General features: G+C 39.9%; 1 protein-coding gene across 1 annotated transcript in view; it reads right to left on the bottom strand.

The window, feature by feature from the left end:
- Nucleotides 1-22,597, bottom strand: part of LOC126089419 (ankyrin-1-like) — a 337,936-nt gene extending 315,339 nt beyond the window's left edge. Inside the window, exon 1 of the mRNA XM_049906908.1 lies at nucleotides 22,565-22,597. The gene's annotated coding sequence lies outside the window, so the exon portion shown is untranslated. The remainder of the gene's footprint in view (nucleotides 1-22,564) is intronic.
- Nucleotides 22,598-23,405: the final 808 nt, after the last annotated feature.

The following is a 23,405-nucleotide window of genomic DNA, read 5'->3' as shown; positions in this document are numbered from 1 at the left end:
AAGCTAAAACAATGAAAAATTCCCGGAATTCCGAAAAATTCCCGGGTTTTTCCCGGTTTTCTCCCGGATGAAAAAATTCCCGGGTTTTTCCCGGATTTCCCGGTTGTCCCGGGTCGTATACACCCTGTTCACATACATGGCTACTCCTCCACACCACAAAGAGCTCCTTGAAAAGCAGCCAGCCAACCTGTATCCTGGTAAAGTAAGCCTCTGAATTATCTCCTTATTTAAGAAGTGTTCAGATACACCAATAATTTTGGAGTCAACATCTATAAGCAGTTCACTAACTTTATCTCTAATACCTTGTAATTTTGATGAAATATACTAATTTCCTCATTACTCAGATACCTAAGCTCTGTCAAAAGTGATTCCCTTGTTAGAGAGACTTCCCTTAAGCAGGAATACCTATCAGCTGACTTCAATCTAAAAAAGGTGCAGCTCTAACACCCACTACTGCAGGAATTTTCCCATGAGTGATCCCACCAACCCCACCTATGCTGTCACCTATAAGCTTTGCCAACCTCCCCTTCCCACACCTGTTGAGGTGCAGGCCATGTCTAGTGAAACCCGTCCTGCTGATAGACTCCACCGACACCACTGAAATGTGACCCATGCTTTCTGTCATCAGTGCACCCCCAAGTCTCATGTTATTACGCCTGATGGCTGTATTAAGATGAGGCCGATCGTGACGATGAAACAGTTCCATGAAATGCACATTCGTGTTGCCAGTCTGAGTGGCTATCTTTCCCAGGTCACCATCTATGTTATACTCCCCATCCCTATCAATACTATTACCAGCCCCACCCACAATCACTACCTAATCCTCTTTAGTAAAATCCCTACTTAACCCCCCTATGTTAACAGTCACCTGAGCCAACCCTGCATTAGGCTTCACAATGCTGGTGACCTGGTACTCACTCCCCAGCACTTCCTGCAACTGCTGGCCTACACCTCTGCCATGGGAACTACCTAACAGCAGAACCTTCTTCTTCCTCTTCGACTTTGCAACTGTTCTAGGCACAGTAACTACAGAGGTCTGCTGCATACTTCCTACATCTACAGCTACTAGAGATTCCTCTCCACTAGACTCTGACAGTTGGTCATATCTATTGTAAACACCAATCGTAAAACTATCTGAAAATCTTCTTCTCCTAGCAGATCTCTTGCCAACAGCCAGCTCCCATTCCCCAACCCCCTTCTCCCTCCTCATCCTATCTAGCTCCTCCTGCACATTTTTCAACTGCACCTGAAGGGCACAGATCTTATGCTCCTGCTCCTCTATCAACTTACTCTTGCTACATAACCTGCAGTTCCAGGAGAGGATCTCACCGAAATGCCCACTGGCTTCCCCACTGCATTCCCCCCAGTGAAAATACTTCGAACAAGTCTCACACCGCAATCCACTACTCATGAACCTACGGCAAAGCCCACACTTCTCACTCACGGTAAAATTTTCCTTTTCTAAGTTCCGCTACTACAATAAGAAGATGTTAAAAACCTGACTACAATAATCACAAACTTACTCTACAAGGGAAGTAACTACTACTATTAACAATATTAATAAACAACAAATGTGAATATAACAAAAAACTAATACAGAAAGAGAATCAAACGTCTACTGACACAGTAACAAAGCTGAAAACAGTTCCCAAAAGGTTCTTCTGAAATTATTTCACCAGAAAACACCAAGAACACCGGTTGAAGACTACTAATGTTCCTAAATAAACCACTATACACAAACAATTAATTAGTACTTAGCTTTCGATGCGCCGCTACAGCTGCAACTGGTCAGCGCGGAATGTAAACACAGGCAAGAGGTTAAGTTGCTCGATACGAAACACTCACAAATATCAGGTCACAACACAAGAAAGGCAGAGGTGAATGAAGAAACCACTAATACGACACTTATATAGTAAATATTATCACAAAAACCGTTAAAATATGTATCTGAAACCTAAAAATATATGAAAACTTAGAGAGCGATCTCACACGCAGTCACTCACCTTCAGACTCCAAACCCACTAACTCAATCCTCATACACTTTACTAAGTTTATCCTAACCCACAACTACTCTCCACACATCCTAGTCCATCCCTATGTCACTCCCAATCCCAATCCCTTGCCGCAAGGCTTCTATCCCATGGTAGATCCACGTGCAAGAACTCCCCAATCCACTCACCCAGCACTTCCTATTCCTGCCCTGTCACAGATTTACCCTACCCCATCAGGGGCTGGGCCACCTCTGAAAGTAGCCATGTCATTTACCAGCTCTATTGCAATCATTGCACAGCTTTTTATATTGGTATGACTACCAACCAGCTGTCCGACAAACTGTGATCAAGAGCAAAGAAGAATACCCTGTGGCACGACAGGCAACTGAAGATAAAATACTCGATTTCAATGGCTGCATTGCTACCCAAGTCATCTTGATCCTCTCCTCCACACCAGCTTTTCTGAACAGTGCAGATGGAAGTTATCCTTACAACACATTCTCCACTTCCAATCAATGGTAACTTACCATCTCCACCTACTGTCTGCCCAACAGTTTCCTTCTCCCACTATGCTATCACCTCCTCCCTATTCTCGTCTCCCATGCTCTTTGTTTGCCACCCTCTACCAACACACCTGCCCATCTTTCCTTGCTCTTCTTTTTCACTCCGGTTTCCCCACCTCCCTTCCCTGCAACCTCCTGATGCTGTGCCTGTTGGCATTCTAGTCCCTGCACACTACTATCCCTTCCCCTTCTCTTTCCTCACCCCCTGCAGATTGCTGCATCCACCCCACTTGATAGTAGCATTCTGGCCCAAGCTGCTGGAGTTGGCGGTCATGTATGCGTGAGGTGTGCTTGTTAGTGTGAATGAATGGTGTATGTTTCTCTATTTTTGATGAAGGCTGTGGCTGAAAGCTTATGTGGAATGTCTAAAACTTAATGTGATATCTTTAGGGTAAGTAGCAATCTATCTTTTGCTACACAGTTGATATTCCTACCAGGAGTTTCCATTGTTTAATTACTTCAAATTCATGATCATTTTTCAAAATGGTTTCCCCTGTCAGAGCCTGTTTGGCTTTGGTATTCTGAATGTGAACATTCTGCTACTTTTTAATGCCATTTGTAGTCATGGCTGCATGGAGGAGACCCATCAACTTAATCAACAATGTCAACTGCTTCCCATCATATACTATAGCTTCTTGTGATCCTATAGGGACCCACATAGATCCCACACATGAGATCCAAGTGCACAGTTGTAAGGCACACTACAGAAGTTGGCAATGCTAGAACGATCAGAGACCACCACTCATGGATGCACACACAGTGTCTCCTCTGTCCACTCTATTGGCTGGCCGACAGCTTACAGAGTTAGGCCTGGCCAGCCTTGCTGTCAGTTACATGTTGACATTCTGAATAGGATTATTGGACTTGTAATGTAGCAACACATGGCTAGTGCCTTCTCGTACAAGGTGTTGTGTCCATTATTGTCTGTGAGTTCTTGTGGTTAGCACACACTGTTGTCAAGGAGAGTTGTATTTTCATGTCTTTTTCATTGTGAGGTTGCTTTTCGCATCATGTTGTGACATGGAGTCTCTGCTTCAGACACTGGTGCAATAACAGAAGAATTGAATCACAGTCATGCAACAGGCTTTGCCAGCATTGCTCCCTAAAGCTTCATCTCTAGCTTTGTTTCCCCCTCCACTTCCACTGTATGAGATGGGGGAAGATTGGGAAGTGTGTGAACACTGTTTCCCCATCCTCTCCTGCTGTTTGTGGTGGGGATTGGATTGGGAAGTGTGCAAACACTGCCTACAGCAACATTTCCATGCCTTGCACATTATGGCTGTGGAGATATGTTGTGCACCATTTCTGTTGTGGATTTCTCCCACCACGTATCAGGTGTTGCGACAGTTGGCCCCATTGCAGGAACCTTCCTCATTGTCGTTTAACAATTTATGTTTGTAGTTGCCTTCCTATTATTGCTGTTATGGCAGCTAAGGTTGAATTCTCCAATGCAAGAAGCACCCCCATCAGTTGTATCATGCCTGAGCTGCAACTCCATGGCCAAGTCTCATATGTGAATGTCAGGGTTCATGATGCTATCAGTGCTCTGCCCCAGATAAGGAGGTCTGGCAATGGGCCCTACAATTAGAGAACCCTTCCCTCAATGAGGTTTTGTCAACTGCCCTGCTGTATGATGTCTCAGATGCCACTAGTCGGCAGCTGGAAGCCTGGTGCAATGTCGCAGCAGTACAGGGTGGACCAGCTGCATTCACTGCATTTACCAAGGACGAAATAGCAGAAGCAAACCAGCCATTCCAGTAGCTTCCACACAATGTGTAAACAGCGTTCCAGCTGCTACTCTCTGTTGCCATTACATGTGTCTTGATACTCCCAATATGACTGATCACTGTGTCCCCATTATTGGGCTAACTGTGGTAAATATTGAAAAAAAGGCCACATTGCAGTAGTCTGCCATTAAACTGTTCAAAATGCAACATTTGGACATGGATATTCAAGAATTTTTGTCGTCAGGACCAGTTCCCAATCAGGTTTCCAACAATCTTTTTTATTGAGGTTTTGGTTCTCTCATGAGAGCTGCACCTGTGTGTAGACACTGGCACAGTAGTTTCCCTGCTTAACGTCCAAACATATTCAGATCTCAGCTCTCCACTGCTGTCACCAGTAAACAGGTGCCTCCAGGAATATGGTAAACAGCAACTCCCCATGCTTACCCATTTGATGGCCACTTATAAATCAGTGTCTTGATCTGTTACCTTTATTGACATCCATGATGCTAGTGAAGCAAACCTTTTGGGGTTTGGCACTTTTCAGGCTTTTGGCTTTTCAGTCACGGAATGCGTGCAGTTGCTCTCTGCCGAAGTCTCCTATTGAAATTGGAATCTCTGTGCTCAGAATTTTAGTGTATCTTTGCAGAAGGCCTAGCACACATGACCTTGAAGCAGTCAGCACATACTATTTTTTTTTGTTAGGTAGATTCCTATAGCCCTACATTCCCAACTCAAGAGGAGCTGGACTGACTTGCCTTTCTCGTGGTTGTAGTACACACTTCCTCTAGTGAATGGGCCACACCCCTTGTCATTATAAAGAAACCTTCTGGTAAATTGCAGATTTGTGGCCATTTTAAGGTCACAGTGAATCCACAGTCCGTTGTTGACACATCCCCATTGCAAAATCCAGATGAACTGTTCACATGCTTAGCAGGGGTCAATTCTTCTCCAAACTTGAGCTTTCCCAAGCATAACACCAGTTACCCCCGGATGAGGAATCCAACCATATCATGTTCCTTAATATGCCTTTCATCTTGTATATCAATACCAGCAGTTGATGTTTGGGGTGGAAAATGCTCCTACATTTTTTCAGTGCTCTATGGAACAGATCATGTCCAATATTCCATACTGTTTCAACTATCTGGACCATTGTCATTACCAGTCCTACTATGAGCAACTGTATGCACAATCTCCAGGCCCTTTTGTTCAAGAACTCTAGCCCGTGAGTCTGCATTGCAATGTGCAGAAGTACAAGTTTTTCCAACCATCTATTGACTATCTGGACCACACCACATTGTGGCAAAGCATCATCTCCAAGGAGGGTCCTGTCAGGACCATTACAGACCTGCTATGTCCCTAGTCATTGTAAGAACTGCAGGCTTTCATCAGTAAAATTGCCTATTACTATTGGTTCATTCCTGGGGCATACAACATTACATGCCCTCTTTATCTCCTTGTCCACAAGTGTGCTTCCTTTGTCTGGTCTCTGGTGTGAGACCAGGCCTTCACCCTTCTGAACACCTCAGGTCAGTGCCATGTCTAGCTATTTTTGATCCTGACAAATCATTGGTTCTGGCTACAGACACCTCACAGTATGGCATGGGGACAGTACTCACCCATTCAAATGCAGATGTCTTGGAGTGACCACCGGGGTTTGCATCCAAAACTCTCAGTCCAGCAAAGGTCCACTACTCTTAGATCGAGAAGGAGGCTCTGACCATTGAGTAAGCAGTCACCAAATTTCAGGTTTTGTTGTATGGCACCAAATTTCAACTCATTAAGGACCACAAGCTGTTAGTTTTCTTATTTAGTCCATCTGCCTGTGTTCCTGATAAGGTGGGAATTGTTCCTCCCCAAATACAAATATGTCATTCATTTTCGCCACACTGGGCACTATTCCAATGGGGATGCTTTATCCTGGATGCCCGTTGGCCCAGACCCTGAGTTTGATCAAGAGAAGCTCATGTGTTTTCATTTTGATATCTTCTCCCACCATGTGATCAATGGGTTTCTAATCATAGTGGCTGAGTTGCCATGGCCTGTTCTCAAGCAGATAGTCCACCTCGTTCAGCAGGGTTGGTCTTCTCATCTTCCATGCAATACTCCCGATACACTTCATAACTACTTTGTCTTACACCATCATCTCTCAGTCTTAGATGGGGTCCTCTTCTGTTCCATGGATGACACAGCTCCCACGGTGATTATTCCTCGCAATTTGCAGTGGGAGGTCTTACAGCTGTTACTTGAGGGTCACTGGGGATTTGTCACATTGAAACCTTGGCTCAAAGATGTGTATCAGCCCATCATTGACCAGGAGGTGAAGTATTTGGTTGTAACATGTCGCCTAAGTGCTAGTCGACAGGTGGCTTCCAAGGCTTCCTTCACCCCATGGTCTCCAGCAATCCAGCTCTGGGATTGCAGCCATGTGAATTTTTGTGGTCTGTTTCTGAATGTGTTTTGGCTGATTATCATTGATGCATTTTTGCATTTTCCCTACATGCTTATGTGCTCCTCAGCCAAAACTGAAGTCACTATTCAGGCTCTCTCAAAAAAAAAAAAAATCTGAGGAGTGTCTCCTGGTTACTCCCATTTCTGACGACAGACCTGAGTTACTGTCCCAGGTGTTTTATCATTTCTGTGTGAGGGTCAGTCATTTGCCATGTTCGCTCCCCTCCCTTTAGCCTCCAATCTAATGAGGAAGCCAAGTGCATGATTCATATATTTAAGACCCAGGTGAAAAAATATTTGCAGGACTTCCCCACCAAAGAGGTGTAACAGTTTTTTCTAACAGCCACCCGGACGACTCCTACTGGTTTCGATAGTCCTGCAGAGCTTCTTCATGAGTGCTACGTGAGAACAATGTTCAATCTCTTCTGTCAGGGATCTCACCCACTATCGTATCTTTATTTATTTATATGTCGAGTTCTGTAGGACCAAATTGAGGAGCAAATCTCCAAGGTCATAGAATGTGTCAGTACATGAAATTACAACATAAAAGTAATAACAGATGAAAATAAAATGTTTATGAACCCAAAGAAAGTCAAGCCATAAGCTTCAGTAAATGCAATCAACAATATAATATAAGAATCAGTTTAATTTTTTGAGGAATCCTCGACAGAATAGAAGGAGTGACCCATGAGCAAACTCTTCAGTTTCAATTTGAAAGTGCGTGGATTACTGCTAAGATTTTTGAATTCTTGTGGTAGCTTATTGAAAATGGATGCAGCAATATACTGCACATCTTTCTGCACAGGAATTAAGGAAGTCCAGTCCAAATGCAGGTTGGATTTCTGCCAAGTATTAACTGAGTGAAAGCTGCTTATTCTTGGGAATACACTGATATTTCAAACAAGAAATGATAGTAAAAAAGGCAGCATAAAGTCTTAGAAGAAAATCTTGAATGTGGGCTTTCCACAACAGTTTACTATCTATACGAACACCTATAAATCTGAACTGTTCAGTTTCACTAATCATATGCCCATTCTGCAAAATTAAAACGTCAGGTTTTGTTGAATTATGAGTTATAAACTATAAAAACTGACTCTTACTGTGATTTAGCATTAGTTTACTTTCTGCAAGCTGTGTACTTATGTCATGAACTGCACTGTTTGAAACTGAGCCAATGTTGCACACAGCATACTTTACTACCAAGCTAGTGTCATCAGCAAACAGTTATATTTTAGAGTTAGCCGTAATACTGGAGGGCATATCATTTATATAAATAAGGAACAGGAGTGGCCCCAACACTGATCCCTGGGGCACCCCCTATTTGACCATACCCCACTCAGACCCCATATTACAGCCACTCTCAACACTGTGAATAATTACTTCTTGTTGCCTGTTAAAGTAAGAGGTGAACCAATTGCGAGCTACTCCCCATATACCATAATGGTCCAACTTCTGGAGCAATATTTTGTGATCAACACCTTAGTCAAATCAAAAAATATGCCTGGAGTTCAAAACCTTTTGCTTAACCCTCCAGTACCCCACAGAGAATAGACAATATAGCATTTTCAGTTGTTAAATCACTTCTAAAGCCGAACTGTACATCTGATAGCAAATTACGTGATATAAAATGATCAATTATCCTTACATACACAGCCATTTCAATAACTTTAGCAAACACTGATGGCATAGACACAGGTCTGAAATTGCCTTCATTATCCCTTTCTCCCTTTTTGTAAAGCATCTTTACTACTGAATACTTTAAACTGACCATTCCTAGAGGAAAAATTATAAATATGGCTGAGTACGAGGCTAACATGTGCAGCACAGTACTTTAATAATCTGCTAGGCACTCCATTATATTCGTGAGAGTCCTTAGTCTTCAGTGATTCAATTATTGACTCAATCTCTCCCCTGTCAGTATTACAGAGGAATATTTCATACATCAGTCTCGGAAAGGCATTTTCCAAGAGAGTTACATGATTCTCTGTAGAAACTAAATGTTTATTTAATTCAGCAGCAATGCTCAGCAAATGATTGTTAAATACTGCACATATATTTGATTTATGGGTAACATAAATATTTTTATTACAAACTGACTTTATATCGTCGACTTTGTGCTACTGACCAAACACTTCCTTCACAACTGGCCATATGGTTTTAACTTTATCCTGTGAATTAGCTATTCTATTTATGCAGTACCATGAACCATGGACCTTGCCATTGGTGGGGAGGCTTGCGTGCCTCAACGATACAGATAGCCGTACTGTAGGTGCAACCACAACGGAGGGGTATCTGTTGAGAGGCCAGACAAACGTGTGGTTCCTGAAGAGGGGCAGCAGCCTTTTCAGTAGTTGCAGGGGCAACAGTCTGGATGATTGACTGATCTGGCTTTGTAACATTAAACAAAATGGCCTTGCTGTTCTGGTACTGCGAACGGCTGAAAGCAAGGGGAAACTACAGCCATAATTTTTCCCGAGGGCATGCAGCTTTACTGTATGATTAAATGATGATGGCATCCTCTTGGGTAAAATATTCAGGAGGTAAAATAGTCCCCCATTCGGATCTCTGGGCAGGGACTACTCAAGAGGACGTTGTTATCAGGAGAAAGAAAACTGGCATTCTACGGATCAGAGCGTGGAATGTCAGATCCATTAATCGGGCAGGTAGATTAGAAAATTTAAAAAGGGAAATGGATAGGTTAAAGTTGGATATAGTGGGAATTAGTGAAGTTCGGTGGCAGGAGGAACAAGACTTTTGGTCAGGTGAATACAGGGTCATAAATACAAAATCAAACAGGGGTAATGCAGGAGTAGGTTTAATAATGAATAAAAAAAATAGGAGTGTGGGTAATCTACTACAAACAGCATAGTGAATGCATTATTGTGGCCAAGATATACATGAAGCCCACGCCTACTACAGTAGTGCAAGTTTGTATGCCAACTAGCTCTGCAGATGACGAAGAAATTGATGAAATGTGTGATGAGATAAAAGAAATTATTCAGGTACTGAAGAGAGACGAAAATTTAATAGTCATAGGTGACTGGAGTTCAAGAGTAGGAAAAGTGAGAGAAGGAAACATAGTAGGTGAATATGAAAATGAAAGAGGAAGCCGCCTGGTAGAATTTTGCGCAGAGCATAACTTAATCATAGCTAACACTTGGTTTAAGAATCATGAACGAAGGTTGTACACATGGAAGAACCCTGGAGATACTGAAAGGCATCAGATAGATTATGTAATGGTAAGATAGAGGTTTAGGAACCAGGTTTTAAATTATAAGACATTTCCAGGGGCAGATGTGGACTCTGACCACAATCTATTGGTTATGAACTGTAGACTAAAACTGAAGAAACTGCAAAAAGGTGGGAAATTAAGAAGATGGGACCTGGATAAACTGAAAGAACCAGAGGTTGTACAGAGTTTCAGGGAGAGCATAAGGGAACAATTGACAGGAATGAGGGAAAGAAATACAGTAGAAGAAGAATGGGTAGCTTTGAGGGATGAAATAGTGTAGGCAGCAGAGGATCAAATAGGTAAAAAGACGAGGGCTAGTAGAAACCCTTGGGTAACAGAAGAAATATTGAATTTAATTGATGAAAGGAGAAAATATAAAAATGCAGTAAATGAAGCAGGCAAAAAGGAATACAAACGTCTCAAAAATGAGATCGACAGGAAGTGCAAAATGGCTAAGCAGGCATGGCTAGAGGACAAATTTAAGGATGTAGAGGCTTATCTCACTAGGGGTAAGATAGATACTGATGGCCTTGGGAGAGCCAGCCCTGACTAAACTCTACCATCTGGTGAGCAAGATGTACAAGACAGGCGAAATCCCCTCAGACTTCAAGAAGAATATAATAATTCCAATCCCAAAGAAAGCAGGTGTTGACAGATGTCAAAATTACTGAACTATCAGTTTAATAAGTCACAGCTGCAAAATACTAATGTGAATTCTTTACAGACAAATGGAAAAACTGATAGAAGCTGACCTCGGAGAAGATCAGTTTGGATTCGTAGAAATGCGGGAACACGTGAGGCAATACTGACCCTATGGCTTATCTTAGCAGAAAGATTAAGTAAAGGCAAACCTACATTTCTAGCATTTGTAGACTTAGAGAAAGCTTTAGACAATGTTGGCTGGAATATTCTCTTTCAAATTCTGAAGGTGGCAGGGGTGAAATACAGGGAGCGAAAGGCTATTTACAATTTGTACAGAAATCAGATGGCAGTTATAAGAGTCGAGGGACATGAAAGGGAAGCAGTGGTTGGGAAGGGAGTGAGACAGGGTTGTAGCCTCTCCCTGATGTTATTCAATCTGTATATTGAGCAAGCAATAAAGGAAACAAAAGAAAAGTTTGGAGTAGGTATTAAAATCCATGGAGAAGAAATAAAAACTTTGAGGTTCGCTGATGACATTGTAATTCTGTCAGAGACAGCAAGTCTGGCAACGGGTAGGAAAGCGTTTCTGAAGAAGAGAAATTTGTTAACATCGAGTATAGATTTAAATGTCAGGAAGTCGTTTCTGAAAGTATTTGTATGGAGTGTAGCCATGTATGAAAGTGAAACATGGACGATAAATAGTTTGTACAAGAAGAGAATAGAAGCTTTTGAAATGTGGTGCTACAGAAGAATCCTGAAGATTAGATGGGTAGATCACATAACTAATGAGGAGGTATTGAATAGAATTGGGGAGAAGAGGAGCTTGTGGCACAACATGACTAGAAGAAGGGATCGGTTGGTAGTACATGTTCTGAGACATCGAGGGATCACCAATTTAGTATTGGAGGGTAAAAATCATAGAGGGAGACCAAGAGATGAATTCACTAAGCAGATTCAGAAGGATGTAGGCTGCAGTAGGTACTGGGAGATGAAGAAGCTTGCACAGGATAGAGTAGCACTGAGAGCTGCATCAAACCAGTCTCAGGACTGAAGACCACAACAACAACAACAACAACAACAGTTAAAATTTTATCCACACTGGTATCACAAGTGCAAAAGTAACTCTGTCTGTAACGTTTTCATGACTGAACCACAGAAGTGAGTTCGAAGAAATTTAGTATGGAGATAGCGTCAACCATGAGTACGAACATCGGCTACTTGAGAATGTATGTGTTACAAAATATTTATTGATTTGAGAAATATTAAATGTATTAGGAAATAATATTCACTCTTTGAACAAGCTATTTACCTCTTTCTCTTATTTGTGAAAGTGCTTTATTGGCTGATATGTGCTACATGATCTGATTCAGCGTAATAAATACAATGACTATACAATCTTCAATGTGTTTCATCTATGCTTCCACACTTATATTAGTAAACGCGAAAGCAACTATGTCCTCAGTTACAGGTTGACTTTTGAGTAGGATTATTGGACTAATAGTGTAGCCACTCTGTGGCAAGTGTTTTGTACAAGTTATTCCTAGATGTAATAATGTGTTGTGTTCATTTTGTCTGTGCATTCCTGAGGTTAGATTGGATCCCACAGAAGAACTCCCCTGGAGGTAAATCATAAGATCTTGTTGAACAAGAAACAGGAATATCACAACTGATCCTTCAGTCACCTTCCATTACGTAAACAATGTCACACAACACATCCATGATATAAGGGTATATGATAGAACAGAAAGATCATCTCTAAGGAGAACACAGAAGTGAATATAATTCAGTCTCATTAAGCAAATACAAACTGGACCAATTTTTGAGTTTTTCAAAATTCCAGCCCATATTTTAATGGATCTTCAGATTTGAAATCCTTATTCACAATCTAAAGAATGGTTTTCTGATGCCTAGAAATGTGTCTTGTATATGTTCACAATATCTTTCCTGGTATAGCTTCATCAGTCCAAAGTACACTCATCAGTAAATATTGCTGTTTACTGCATTGATGCAACAGCCAGTTGCAGAATTCCAGTTTGTTATTCTTTTAGCTCTAATCTTTGCATGCTAGTGTAGTGATAATGTTAAAATCCCAAATCTTGCACAGCCCTATGTCATTCATGCATAGGATTCTCACGCCATGTTATTTGAGTTACATGATCTTTGTTTCAACAGATCATGTTAGTTTACCAAACAAACAAAAATAGTGACCCCCAGGAGAAACATGGTCATACTGTGTCATAACAGCCTTGGTTTGGTGAGGAAGAGTATTAGAGGATCTATTGGTACACCATATCCAGCTCAGACCACTCACTGATTGAAACTTCCTGGCAGATTAAAACTGAGACTCGAAATCAGGATGTTTGCCTTTTGTGTGCAAGTACTCTGCTGACAGCTACACAAGCACAACTCATCACCCATCTCCACAGCTTTAATTCTACCAGTACATCATCTCCTACCTTCCAAAACTTCCTCGTGCATAGCTTGTGGGATCAGCTCTCCTGGAAGAAGGGATAGTGTAGTACATGGCTTAGCTACAGCCTGGGGGATATTTCCAAAATGAATTTTTCACTTTGTACCAGAGTAAACACTGTATGAAACTTCCTGGCTGATTAAAACTGTGCACCAGACTGCTATTTGAACTCATGACTGGCTTCGGCAAGAAAGTGCTGTACCAACTGAGCTACCCAGGTATGACTCATGACCTGTCTTCACAGCTTTACTTTGCCATTACCTCATCTGCTATCTTCCACAAACTTCACAGAAGTTCTTCAGTATAACTTGCAGAACTAGCAATCCTGAAAGAATGAATAATGCACAGACATAGCTTAGTTCTGAAGATAGGAGATGAGATATCAGTGAAAGTAAAGCTGTGAGGATGGGTCATGAGTTGTCCTTGGGTAGCTCAATCAGTAGAGCACATTCCCACGAAGGGCAAGGATCCCCAGTTCAAGTCTCAGTCTGGCACACAGTTTTAATTTGCCAGTATGTTTCATACAAGTACACCCTTCATTGCTGCATGAAAAATTCATTCTGGCATTCAATGATTAAAAGAACTCAAAGATCTACCACATTGCAGGGATGATGACCTCTACATTTTACCCAATGATGCATACAGTCCCACAAATTTCCTGTGGAATGGAGATTGGATGATTTAGTGAGCCAGTCAAGGCATGACAGTGCATTTGTCAAGCCAATAATGTATGAACAATATTACGAAAAGGAATGTTGTCACTCACCATATGGAGGAGATGCTGAGTCGCAGATAGGCACAACAAAAAGACTGTCACAAATAAATAAATCTTTCAGCCAGTAAGGCCTATGATGAGTGGCAACTTTCCTCTTTATAATATTGTCACATTACATCCTGGATTTTCCATTTTTTGATTTGGGAACATATACATGTAGATCTTTAATACAGTTGTTGTCATCATGGAAGATGGAACTGTTCACAAAAAACTCATCACGAAGATGTAGAAGAAATGGCAAAACCAAAACTTCACAAAACCACCTCTGTCCTCTGAACTACACCCTCCACACACTGCACGTCAAGGGCCTCTTTAGACCTATCACACCTGTTGTGTAGTAGTTGCTGTTTCTTTAGAAATTTCCTGGAGAGCATATATGTCATACAGGGTCCCTACCATCAGGAACTGTTCTTCTAAGGAGTTTGGAGGTGTTGGTAAGTGAAGGCCATTATTATTTCCATGGGAGTGCAATAAAAACCTACACTGTGGTTACCAGGATGGTTAGTTTATGGATTTTGGAAAGTATGTAGAAAATGGGTGAGAAGGGGTAATGAACTGAGGATAGAAATGGATTCAGTAAAGAGGTTCTAGGTTGGCCTAAAGATTTGAGAAGGAATTAGAGGTTATGCTGGACTTCTGAGATGGGATCACTGGGGCAAGTTTGTGGGTAGAAGAGTTAGACAGTTGGTAGATGATGTCAATCAGGTATTCACTGTGTTTCATCACAACAATGTTGAAGATTTTGCTTGCACAGAGAATGATCAAACCATGTTCTTTCTTCAGGGCATGGGTGGTTATTCTTCCCCCTGTTGAGAAGTTTGTATTATTTGGAAGGGACCGAGTAAAGGAGATTATGAAAATATAATTTTGCTATGCAGGTATGTAAGCCACACTTTCCAAACATTCTGCTGAATTTACCTACACTTCTTTTTTGTGACAATGGAAACTCTATTGACATTATTCTCATCCCTATAACAGACGTTTTAAGTCACAATGAAAAGTTGTTTAATTATGTGATCATTTTCTCTACTAAATATTCCACCTTAATTTTGGAAATATCTTTGCTGTCAGTTCTAATGCCCAGTTCTGATTTTGCGATGGACCATGCTGCCTTTGATTTGTTTCCATGAGCAGAGATGTATTGTTAACAATTTCTGTTGCTGCTTTCACTATGCTTTTAAATATGCTTTTATACTGTTTAACATAGTTAATGGAAACAGGGTCTTTGTCGTTTTTCAGTTCCTTGTGCAGTTGTCTTTTTTTCACTGGATATTTTTATTCCAGCAGTGAGCCAATTTAGCTTATTAAACACTTTTGTCTGACACACTTTAAGTGGAAATATTTCATTACATACATGGAAAAAATTTTCAAAAATTATGTTGAAATGTACAGAGATTGGCATCTCATCTTGGACTTGCCACTCCATCTCTTCTAATTTAGAGAAGAACAATTTTACGTTTTTAACAGTAAAATGTCTTTTGTTGGAAGTTTTTCTAGTACTTTGTTCATTTGTATTAGTAATTTCAGTAAAGAAAGCAGAATGGTCCGAAAATCCTAAATTACACATAGCTTCCTTGCATTATTGAATTTATAATTTATTAGAATATTATCGATACAGGTTTCTGTATTGTTATTTTTTCTTGTGAATTCTGTGAAGTTTGCCTTGACCCAAATTTTTGGATTAGGTCCATAAACCATATTGAGTCACTGGTTTCACTTGATAAATTTGTATTGAAATCATCAGCTATTAAAACCCTTTTCTTTTTGTTATTACTGACTTTCTGTAAAAGACCCATTAACTTTGGTTGAGCTAAGGACAATATTTTGTTCTTCTAATTCAACTGAGGAGCTTTCAAATGCACATATGTTTTTGCCAGCTAATAGAATCTATCTGGAGAACCATGGTTTGTGGAGAGGTGTTAATTCAAAAAGCTTCACCTTTCTAAGATTCTCACTTAGTTCAACCTTGTTAATCTGAAGCAAATCAGTCACCTCCCCTAGCACTTTACCATGGGAGGTGGCCTGTCATCAGAATGGTTAGGAGCACCATCAATAATCATTGACGGTGTTCATATATTTGGTATTAATGAGTATAAGAACCTCTTAATAAACATATCATGATTGTTAATGATAATCTCCTGTCTTTTTTTTATTTAAAAAGCAGGAACAGCAGCATCTTTCCAAGAGCCAACAAGATGGGCCCCAGCAAGAATGCAGGCACAGAGGGTGGTGAAAAACGGATTGTAAAAACAAACAAGAAAGATGATTTAAGAATTAACCAGGAGAGGTACATAGTTTAACCTACCCCTCTTTTTCCTGTCTTCAACCCATGACCAACCATCATAAATGAGCATATGCTTATTGCCAACATGGTTTACATGGGAACAGTGGGCTTGGTTCATTCAGCTGCCATCTACAAGGCTTGCTCACATTCATCACCTCTGTATGACTCTTGTGTGTGACACTTTTACAGAAAATTTGTGAGGTTTCTGACAGCAAAAGATAAGTCTGCTTCCCTTGTCAGAAAACATTGTCAATGTTCCTCTAAGTGTGTCATCTGTCCATTTCTTCTTTAGAATATGGCTAGAACTGTTCCACATTTCATAGTCACACTCCTTCATCAACATTCACATCTGCCTCACAAATTGGCATACCCATTCAGCTATAGTTTCTCTTTCCAACAACAGCTTACAACCACAGAATCGTAGTGAAAATCCAGGTTATGCACAGCTGAAAATATCAATGTGCAGCTACCTAGAAACAGATCTGCTTCCTTAATTCTATCTGGTTATTTGTTGAATATTGAATGATCCTTTTTGCAATAGTAGTCCTAAACATGATGATGTACCGGAAACTCAGCAAATGAATCTATCATGATGCTCCCCTTATCCATACATTGTTTTCCCTTGCTTTCCAGCTTCCTCTTCTTTCTCACATATTTTCTTGTGAATTTTCAAGCAGAGTTTTCATTTACATTATAAAACGCTGAAAATTTTGCTAAAACCATAAAAATGAGATGATACTTTTATAGAGGACAGTGTAAAAAAGAGCTGGGAAACTTTCTGTGACACAGTTGGGAAACTTTCTGTGACATATTAAGATGCCTCATAAATGTAACTTGTCCTGAAGTACACAGAACTACTGGTGATAAAACAAACAAGAAATTTATGACTATTAAAATGAAAAAGCAAGAAACGAACTGATTGTGCTTTACGACATTCGCCAGAAAGGCAAAAGACACACAAGTAATGAGGCGTACAGGTGCTACAAGAAAGCATGCACCTGGATGATAAGAGAAGCAAAGGCTAGCTACCAAAAACTAAAAATACAAACTTCTTCTAACATCTCTAAAACAGTCTGGAATTATGTAAATGAGAACAGAAAAGAGCCATATGTCTTAAAAGATATAAATATGATGTTAACAAGCAATGGACAAGAAGTGACAGTTCCATAACAGGTGTGTGATACACTCTACGACCAAAAAAAAAAAAAAAAAAAAAAAAAAAAAAAAAAAAAAACCATACATATACACTACAAAGGAATTATCCAAATGGGATGAAAATTGGTAGATGAGATGTACTCTTACAAACCAAAAAAAATGATTACAAGTTCAGAAAATGTGGACAATTTATTCAAGAGAAGGACATCCACAAACTGAGCAAATAAATAATGTGTTTCAGCACTTGTGGCTCTTATGCAAGCAGTTATTTAGTTTGACATTGATTCACAGAGTTGGTGGATGTCATCCTGAGGGATACTGTGCCAAATTCCATCCAACTGGCATCTTAGGTCATCAAAATCCTGAGCTGCTTGGAGATCTCCCCATAATGCTCCAAACATTCTCAATTGGTGAGAGATCTAGGGACCTTGTTGGCCAAGGTAGGGTTTGGCAAACATGAAGCCAAGCAATGGGAACTATTGCTTCCTATGGGAGAGCATTATCTTGCTGAAATGTTTGCTCAGGATGGCTCAGAGTGCTATCAGTGTGCCATTGTGCTGAAAGGGTGCCACAGATGACAACTAAAGAGGTTCTGCTATGAAACAAATGGCACGCCAGACCATTACTCGTGGTTCTTGGACCGTATGGTGTCCCACTGCTGTTCGCCACACATGCCTTCCCTGTCATTGGAGCTCAATTCAAAGGACTACTCGAGTCAATGAGATTACAGGCTGAAGACATGTCTCGAGACACTGTGGACACTGGTGGGATACCAACCTGACTGTTGTCAGCCATATGGCCTGACAACCAGAAATGATGATCTGGGGTGCCCTTTTTTTCATACCAGGCCCCCTTTAGTCATCATCTGTGGCACCCTTACATCACAGTGCTATGTTGACAATATTCTATGCCCCTTTTTGTTGCCCATCATGGCAAGCTGTCCTGAAGTTACATTTCAGCAAGATAATTCCCGCCCACACACAGTAAGTGTTTCTATTACTTGGCTAGAATGTTTGGAGCACTGTGGGCAGGACTCTCCAACCAGCTCAGAATTTTGATTATCTAACACATCAATTGGACAGAATTTGCCACAATATCCCTCATGAGGACATTCAACAACTCTGTCAATCAGTGCAAAGCTGAATAACTGCTTGCATATGGGCCAGAGACTGAGTAACTGCTTGCATTAGGGCCAGAGGTGCACCAACACATTAGTGATTTGCCCAGTTTATGAAGCTCCTTCTCTTGAATAAAACGTCTTATTTTTCTGAAATTGGAATCATTTGACTGTCTGTACATGTAAATCACATCTATCAATTTTGTACCATTTGAATAATTTATTTGTGGTGCATCATCTTTTTTTTCTCTTAGAGTGTAGCTTCAGTCAGCATCATAGTCACAAGGAAGCAACTTCTAAAACAAAACATAGCAGTACCAATGAGCACAGAGTACCAATGAGCACAGAAAACCCCAAGTGGGTGGCTTCCCTTACAGATGAACTGTATGTATCAAAATAATTGAAGCACTGAAAATAAAAATAGAGAGGATTTGGATGACATATCAACAACAATGGTTAAACAATGTGCTATATATCCTGCAGAGCCTTCGACATTCTAGATAAATTTGGCAAATGAAAGAAGTGTTCCTAAAATATTTAACAAGGAGCAAGGTAGTGCCAGTATTTAAAGGAGAGGAGAGATGAGAACCAGGAAATCCTAGGCCAGTAACTATCACATCTGTTCTGTCTAATATGTACTATTAACAGCAATTAATTAGAGAAAGATAAGCTTCATAAAGAGACAAAATATCTTAAATAATGCACAACATGGGTTAAGAAAGGGGAGATTCCATGAAGATTGCAGTGACAATGTTCATAACAATCGTAATTAAGGCCCTGGATGATCAGAGGAAAAAAGTTTATGGTGCATACTTAGACTTTTCCTAAGCTTTTGATTGGGTGTGTCAGAGAATTTTTCTAGAGAAACAGCACTTCTATGGCATAAGGGAATAAGCCAAGGACATTATATAAAAACCTTTGTTGAAAACAGAGAGCTGTGTGTTGAAATAAAACATTAAGCTGGAAACACTGAGAAAAATGTCTGCTCTGATTTTCTGTAGGTAAAACATAGAGTAGCTCAGGGTTCAGCACTAGGACTTCTGCTCTATGTCTTCTATGAAAATGGCTTGCCAACAGTGGTAAACCAAAAAGCATTTATGTATATCAATGGCACAACCTTACTAGTATGTAGTGACTTAGTAAAGAATTTGGAGAAGAGAGCCAGTGAGAATATGCAAATAATACAAACATACCATTGAGAAAATAATCTGTTGATCAACAGGAAGAAAACAAAATCTACAAAATTTGTAACAAATGGAACTATCTGCTCAGAGGATTTTATTCTGGACATTTGGTATGAAGACCTAGAAGAAGTTAACTCTAATAAGTTTCTAGGAGTAATGTGGACAAATCTCTGGCAGTGGAAACCACATCAATGAAATCTGTTCTAAAATAAGTACAAATATTAATGAAGAAAATATTGTAAATGGTGGATACACAAATCTCAGTTAAAAAGTCCTACGGTCTTATTTCCCACACACATTGCGCTGTGGGGAGGGTCAGCAGATGTACATATTCAGAGAATTTTAAAACTTCAAAAGAATGTTATCAGTGGCACAGTGAAACTACCACCATAGGAATCCTGCAATTTTCATAACCACAACACAAGAACTAGATAAAGTTCCATATCTGCAGCAAAAGTTTGAAAATGATAAGATAGGGACCCTACAAATGCATGAAGCTTATTTTATGACAGACTGTCACACAGTATAAAGAGCATAGAGGCAATGAGTACTTTGAAGGAGCATCTTATCTCTAGGGGTTGCTATAAGGTGAAGTAGTACTTGCAAGTAATTCACAGAATAAACATAAAATTAAAACTGGAAATGGTGTATAACACTTCTTTTTCAGGTGAAAACCAACTTCCTGGGGAGAGAAAAATGAAAGACCAAGTGCATGCTGAAAATACAGAAGATAATGTACAGACCAAGTGGGGAACTGTGTTTATGATGCTGTGTATTAGTGCAAATATGATTTAAAAATAGTTTTTCCAATTAAGTATAAATGTATTAGTATTTTTTCAGCAGAACTGTATACATGCATAACTTCGTCTATTTTCCTTAAGCCTGCAGTCTCAGGGGTAAATTAATGTAGACTATTAGTGTTTGTCATTACTGTGTGTTACCAAGAAAATTTGTTTCACATGTGTTTTTGCTACATCCAAAATATCTGGTAACTGCTGATTATCTGTTATCACAATTACTACTTTTAAAAAAGTCGTTTTGTCTTACAAAAGATAAATTTGTAAACAGTTTTGTTTATTCTGTATAACACTTGTAATTAAGCATGTCTAATATTAAAGTAAACTGCAATCTATGTGCGATCATCCATTCTATGACATTAAAGAATTCTTTGAGATGCCTGAGGAGAATATAAGCATTTAAAAGTTGTCTGTAGTTAAACATATTATTTTGTGCTGTGGTTAATCGTGTGTAATTACAAAGTTTATACTATAAACAATAAAATACCATATTATATTAGATTATAAGATAGCTTGTTGCGTTAGCTTTAAAAAGCTATCCTTTGTAATTTGGTACACTGCCATGCTTCAAATGTATTTATAATGTATTTACAGAAGTTTATTTTGTTATTCTGTATGTACTAATACATCTTGTATGACGAAGCCAATATCATTGTAAAATGATCCATGGTGAATAAAATTCTTAAAATTCTTAAAATTAAACACAAATAAATCAAACTAAGCAGGCAATAATTCTTTTTATTAACTTGTTAATTTCCTTTTGTCGAACTAGGGATGAACATTTCTCTGAATGGATCTCATACAACAACTCCCTACAAGAACAAGTGTCAGATGACAGTTTAGTCACAGAGGAGGGTTGGCAGCTACAGTTACAAGTTAGAGTCGAATCTTGAGGGGGGGGGGGGGGGGTGAGCTAAGAAATTATGTATCATTGTGGCTTCTCCAAATTCTCTGGAGTAAGCAATGGTATTTGCGTTAATTTGTTTGAGACAGAGAGAGAAAATACAGGTGTAATTATGGGTGAGGGGGGAGGGGGACAGCTATAATCCCATATCTGCTCCCCCTCTCCATGACATTCGCCACTGTTTGTAGTATTGGTTGAATGCGCGCAGTACCTTCCATGAGACCTGCATCCCACTATTTGCTGTCACCTAAAGTGATTTTGAACACAATATAGTAATACCGGTAGGTAGTTATGATGAATATCCCTGCAACAGAGACGAATTTTTGATAAGGAGAGTATTGAAAGGAAGGAAGCTACCTAATAATTCAGAAGATTTTGGGTAGTTATTGGTGCCGTACAAGATTTTCTTAGTGCCCATGTACACTAATAATTTCAGAGGAGGCTGGAATTCGTCGTTCACTACGCGGAATAATAATGGATAACAGTCAAAATAGCTATTTTCTATTTATATAAACTCAACGCTTCGTCGACGCTGTGGCGAAGAGAAGCGCCAAGATTTCTATAATCCCTAAAAGTGTGACGGCAGTTATTCGACCTTATTCATTTCCCCAATTCCGCTATTACTCTCGCTGTGTGTCGATCTCGAAGGTATGAGAAAAAAACGGGTACGTTACCGGCAACGGTTCTTAAGTAATGAATACGCCTTAGGTTCTCTGTGGTTTACCTCGCTCTAAATGCGAATGTCAGAATGGCTCTTTAAAAAGAAAGAGATCAATTTGTTAATGGAGCTTATTCTCTCTCTGATGGCTTTGCTGTACAAAGGACTGGAAAAGCAAACTGGCTTGATCCTCCAGAAAAGTTCAGACCTTTTTATTATTGCGTCATTTTACTTATTACATGGAATTAATTCTGGAACTGTGAACACTTTGGTCACTCATTTGTTTGTGATGCGCGGATTTTTTAAAAGAAAATAACAGCTGTGTTCGTCACTGAAGACTGCAAAGTATATTTTATGTTCCATGTTGAAGACTCAAGACCCATCATTCCACAAATATATGTGTTACATACATATGAATTAATATACCGTAGTTTCATAACATTACGAAATTTTCTGGTTTGCCTTAAAAAGTAAAACTTTCGTCCTGGTTTCGACAATTTGATACAGCACAACATGCTCTCAAGTACAGCAGCTATCAAATTGAACATTATGACCCATATACGCCAATATATCTGTCGGAGAGTTAGTAATCATTGCAAACCTGCCGCAGTACTCACCAGATGTCGTTGTCTGTCCTGTAGCGCCAGCGGTGTGCGAGGAAGGACGTAAACTGACCTTCACAACGTGAGAATCGTTTTTATGTAGGAGTTCTTCCGTGACTTCACATGGTGTAATTTGTGTTGCAAGCGTTGCTGTAATCCACGCGGTACGTCGATACAGACTTGTCTTATCTTTAGATACATCGCCGAAAGCACTGGATAAGAATACCCGCTGATCGTGAAAACTATCACGCGCAACTCTTCCGGAAATACTATGAAGCAGAAAGATCCATTGCATAAAAATTAACGTAGTTGCCACAATTCCTGTGATTATTGCCGGAATGGGAAGTAGGTGCTCAAGCATATAAGACTGCATATTCTTTTCTAATATTAGAAGCGAAGAAGAGAAGGAACCAGGTGACGCACTGTTGAAGCTATTGTTGAACGAGCAACCATTCCACCATTCGTCTGACGCTATTTAGCAAAACCTATCACATTGTCTGGATGAGGAAACGAGCCTCGATACTCCCAAATGCAAGTCCACTGCATCCTCTCTCGGCCAAGTGGCTTCGAGCTGCAGCCGAAAAACTTTTTGCAACGGAATAACGCGTTTTCTGAAGATATTGGCTATTCATTCTTGCTTCAGAAATTTGTGACAAATATTTGTTCGATACTTATGCTACATTTCAAAGTTAGGCCTACTGAATTTAGTCCGACAAAGAAGATTACGAAGGAAAAAATATGTTAACAGTGATCTTTCTCTCTCTCTCTCACTCTCTCTCTCTCTCTCTCACGCGCCCCCCTTTATGTAGTTCCATATTATTATGGCAGTACAAGTTATTTTTAACGAATGCTGCTC

The sequence above is a fragment of the Schistocerca cancellata genome, chromosome 1 (genome assembly GCF_023864275.1).
Source record: "Schistocerca cancellata isolate TAMUIC-IGC-003103 chromosome 1, iqSchCanc2.1, whole genome shotgun sequence".
NCBI classification, from domain to species: Eukaryota; Metazoa; Arthropoda; class Insecta; order Orthoptera; family Acrididae; genus Schistocerca; species Schistocerca cancellata.
The sequence above is the reverse complement of the archived record's forward strand: the minus strand, read 5'-3'. Positions and strand labels throughout refer to the sequence as shown.